This window comes from Schistocerca gregaria, chromosome 10, assembly GCF_023897955.1.
Source record: "Schistocerca gregaria isolate iqSchGreg1 chromosome 10, iqSchGreg1.2, whole genome shotgun sequence".
Taxonomy (NCBI): domain Eukaryota; kingdom Metazoa; phylum Arthropoda; class Insecta; order Orthoptera; family Acrididae; genus Schistocerca; species Schistocerca gregaria.
In genome coordinates, this window is record NC_064929.1 from 213,188,642 (window position 1) to 213,193,841 (window position 5,200).

At 38.8% G+C, this 5,200-nt stretch overlaps 1 pseudogene; it reads right to left on the bottom strand.

The window, feature by feature from the left end:
* Positions 1-840: 840 nt before the first annotated feature.
* LOC126293782 (5S ribosomal RNA) lies at positions 841-958 on the bottom strand (annotated as a pseudogene).
* Between the last annotated feature and the right edge of the window lie 4,242 nt (positions 959-5,200).

Genomic DNA, 5,200 nt, shown 5'->3' on the forward strand with positions numbered 1-5,200 from the left:
AATTCAGCTTGTCTTTATATTAAATGCGCAAGTGAAGTAAAACAGTTATCTGATGCTAGTAAAAATTGGCACTTACGTCGCGTCTTGACAACATTGTTGCAAATTTCTCGAAAGCGCAACAGCAAACAGCGATCGGGCAGTGGCTATGCTACATTTCTATTTCAAAAAATATATTCAAACTGTTGCATACCACGTGGTGCAATGTGGTAATGTGTAATGATAAACAGTGGGGTGGGGAGAGTAACTATTCCTATTAAATAATACTCCAAGACAACGATTTTAGTTATTCACAAAAACAGAGTAAAGCTTCATGTGACGATCAGACGGAACATTGGTCTGAACAGTACTACACTTAACAAAGCGAACAATGATTTAAAAAGGGTACAGTACTAACATGGAATCTATATACAAATCAAACGGCTTAATCAGTTGAAATCTTAACACATGATTCAGGATAGGAGAGGGGGGGATCTCTCAGCTGTGAGCAAATCAACAAAGTGAACCAGCTGCCAATACTCATTTCTGCAAATTTGGGCTGAAGTGCTGGTGTCTTACGACAAACTACAGCACTGCATACCTAATTGTTAGAAACGAGTATTGGCAGCTAGTTTACTTTGTTCATTTTGTCAGATATATAAGCACTCCGTCTTCAGGCCACAAGTAGCCCTTCGGGACCATCCGACCGCCGTGTCATCCTCAGTGGATGATGCGGATAGGAGGGGCGTGTGGTCAGCACACCGCTCTCCCGGTCGTTATGATGGTTTTCTTTGACCGGAGCCGCTACTATTCGGTCGAGTAGCTCCTCAATTGGCATCACGAGGCTGAGTGCACCTCGAAATACGACAACAGCGCATGACGGCGCCGATGGTCACCCATCCAAGTGCCGGCCACGCCCGACAGCGCTTAACTTCTGTGATCTGATGGGAACCGGTGTATCCACTGCGGCAAGGCCGTTGTCTCATATTCATTCTTCCTGTCGTATACAACAAATATTTCTTTTTCTAACAGATTCAGTCACAAGTCAACACAACACTTATAACTGATGAAACACCATGTACGGAGGTGTGGCCCCTTTTCATCCATGTGCTATCCTATGAAACACATAGATCTGTAGAAGGCAAAGGTTCATTTACTTCTGGCTGAATGTCTTTGTTAAATAAAACAGCCTCTTTCACTATTGCATTCTGTTTCCAAGGCATTCAGAAGATGATTGTTTAATGTTTAGTATGAGGCACACGGACAGGGCATATTCATTATTGCATAAAACAAATTGCAACCTTCCCTTCCAACACCGACACATCTCATCGCACAGCAGAATCTTACGTTGGCTGCATACATCCAATTCTTAGCAGCTGATGTTTTGAATTTAATGTCAGTTCGACAGCTGTCAAAAAAAAGGTGCATATTACACACAATACCATATCTGTCATTGCTGTCATATAATCTCAAAGATTTATTGCCACAGTAACCACAAACATACGAATTTCTAATAATAGAACACATAATTTCTAAATCAATTATCCTAAAACCACTATTCACTTCGTCTTTAGTGAACTGAAATTCTATGCCCGTTCCAAGTTTTTTTTTTCTGTGAACTGCTCATTCTCTTAGCTTCACAATTATCTTCTGGTGGATTATGTTAACTCACTTGTAGAAACTGTTTATTCACACGTAATTGGAGAGCTTTAGCCACTTTCTTAAACACTTTAACACTACTTCTTGGCATTTTAAAAGGGAAATCATACAAAAAAAGCTTGAACACAGTCGTACTTCTCACACTAACAGCAGAACTGAGATGTTTCTATTTCCACACCGCAGACAATAACAGCTGGCAGAGACAGCTAGCGGAAGGCAAAGATAACAGGGCATAAACGGGTCCACAACAGTAATAAAACATAGCTAGAGATGGGCAAACTGAAACACGTAACTGTTTGTAAAGAAATGAAACAGTATAATCTAATGTTTCGATACGCTGTTTCGAAACAGTGAAACAGTTTGTGTTTTGTAATCTAATAAACCTACAAATTTTATCATCTTGACTGTCTGCTGTTTAGGTATGTCCTCATAAACACAAATGAGGTGCGAGAGAGCTAATCATATCGCAGAAAGTATGAAATTATCACTTAGCCGTCTTGGCAGTTTCGTATTTCTGCAGCAAATGCGCTGCTTTCGTGTCGTGTGACTATCATACTTTTCAATTGGCTGAGGACAGCCATAGCTGAGGACAGAAGATCCACCACGAACGGCACTGCAGGTGGGAGCAAACTGCAGAAACAACGGATATGCTGCTCGGATTCCCACATTCCGTTACTATGGGTAATAGACCCATCCTGCTAATTTCCATGCACGCAAAGGGAATCATTGAGGATAATAGGCACAGTGACTATAGACTCACAAGTAACGCCAAATAATTCGAATAAATAACAAAATAACACAGAAAAAATTTTGACTTTCAAGGTGTTTCGAATCGTTACTATACATTCACCATGCGTCTTAGTCCTTACCGTTCACCATTACACTATCAGTGATGTGTCAAACAGATTGCTTGCAATTATACCTACATCAAATTTATGTATATGTCTAATAACTGTCACTCTACGCCTTTTTTATTCAAAATGTTGTAGGCTTACTTACGTTTCTTAATATGATTACTGTACATGAACAGAGAAGCGTATATCATCAAAAAGTGTAATTTAACTGAATGATTTTCACTTATTTACTATTTTAAATGTGAATAGTATGCGTTCTTTTATTGCTTGGTTAGTGTTAATAAATCAGATGTTACGCCATTTCGGAATATGAGAGTCAACTAGAAACGAAGCTTTATTTTCGGATATCTTAAGCTTCATGCTATTGCTTCTCAAAAAGATTTCGACACTCTTGAAAGTGTTTCACGAAGTGGTATGTTGTGTTTCAGTACCTGTACCGAGCCCGAGTCTCGGCCGACACAGGGGGAATGAAACATCACTGTTTCGATACAATTAGTAAGTTCCAAGCACAGGTGGACTGAAACAGCCTTATTCTGAAACAACGATACAGTTTCTGTGTCTGGCTCGAGACCGAATCTGGTCCAGTTATCCGAGACAGGGGCGGAATGAAACACCACTGTTTAGAAGCAGTGAACCACAGCCGTTCCGAAACACTGAAACAGTTCCACGTATCGATACACTGTATCGAAACATAGAAACAGTGGCCAAGTCCAAACATAGCAAGCAAGAAGAGTGTCGTCTAGAAAAGTGGACGCGGGGCTGCGCAGTGATTGAAACAAGACGGCTTTTTTATCATTTGTAGTTCGAATTAATCTGTGAAAATTACAGACGGTATTTCTAACATGCTACAGAACTACGTGGTGGCAATTTTTTAAATCGTTTTTGACCAATTTTGCCAACGTCCCCCTTTAATATTACTGTCACTATGCTAATATTACTACCATTACCGTCAGTGTGAAGCGAAACAAGCGCTGTGTCGTTTCTGAGATACAGGGGCGACCGAGTCTGCCGGCACTTACCCCAGTCCAATGCTAGCACCGCCACGTCACGTTAATGCGTCTACGTGTGGCGCACAAGTATTGCACCATAATGAAGTACAAAAATAAGAGACAAAATTTCTTTTTCAAACTATGTCAACATATACATTAATTGATTGGTGACTCCATGGAGTGCTGTGTGCACAATGACCACATATGTTAAATTAAAAGGAAGGTCAGTGTTGGCTGTAATATTGATGTTTTATTGATAGCAGAATCGATTTTCGATCACATAGTGATCATCTTCAGTGCTGTACAAATTAAACTCAGACACTGGTATCAAGTTATCAATAACCAAAACTGAGAAGCGATCACAATAACTCAATTTTAATATACTTTAATGTAATAACGTTTTAATGTCAAGTTTTAAAGTAATGAAATTAATAGTTTCCATAGAAATACTGTTTTAAGAAAAAATAAGTGGCGCTAAATAATAAAGCTAGAAAGCCAGAATTTGTTCACAATGAGCCATTGCATGTCAAAAATAAATGATGCAGGTTTCTACAGGATGGAATAAAAATTATAGTCAAAATCCACAATTTTTAGAAAGATTGTAGGTGTTAAATATTAGACTTAGAAACGTAAAAATTTGTATGATGCTTCAGTTCAACCTAAAAATAATAACCAAGATACCACGTTAAGCTACCTTTCATAGTTTTCAAGCAATTAAATGAAAACCAAATTTCTAACTAAACCATAACCATTTGTAATAGATTAAGTACCTGTAATTTTAATGATAGAAAATTTTTGTTACAGCATATGATAAAACCTACTAAATAATAGAGCTATTATAAATTTTAGAATCATAGTATTAATAACAACCAATACAAGGTCTATTAAAATTATAGTTCAGAGATAACGATCTACTATTAATTCTACTATAAAAATTCTAGAAGGTAACGTTTTTATTCCAGCAAGCTAAACCTTTTCTGTGATTTCAACCAACTTACCTGAATGCATGTAAAAATTAAGAAGATTCTAAATTAATTCATAACTTTGTTATTAAAGATTGTGTGTCCGAGGAGGCGGTCCTTCAGGGACTGCTGCCGTGCGCATAAGGCAGATGACAGCAGACGTTCCCTTGGCCGTCCGCTGCGGTACATACATAAATACAGCCCGAGAGAGAGGTAGAAGTCTCACTTCGCACTCAGACACTGTAAGATCCGCGTCTGTTAAACGCCACACTGTGCTCTGCCTCGGGTGACGTCAGAGACAGACTCTGACAAAACGCGTATTTTCTGTAATAACAGACAGTGAACTCACGAGGACTGTACACCGTCCTGGAACGCTTAGATTTTGCTAAAATATCTGTTAGTGTGCCATCCGTGAATTCTTCAAATCCGCGTGGCAAATGGTGACAATTATTTCCGCATTTGGGGCGACCACTTGTTTCGAACGTTTATTTGAGTATTAGCAGTCGGGGCGAAAGACAATTTGGTAGGTATGTACTGTGGAGGTTGCCCCTGAACTCATAATAGTGCTGTTTAACATATAAAGATTTACTGTCAATTGAAGATAGTAACTTTCAAATTGTTGTGCGTGAGAGACTTTAGTAAATATATGTATGAACTAGAACCTTATACCTTCATTTATAATCATAGTCCTGATACCGCTAAGTAGAATGAGAACAGAAACATTTCCTTGAGTGGGCTGGACCAGAATGTGAATGTGCAG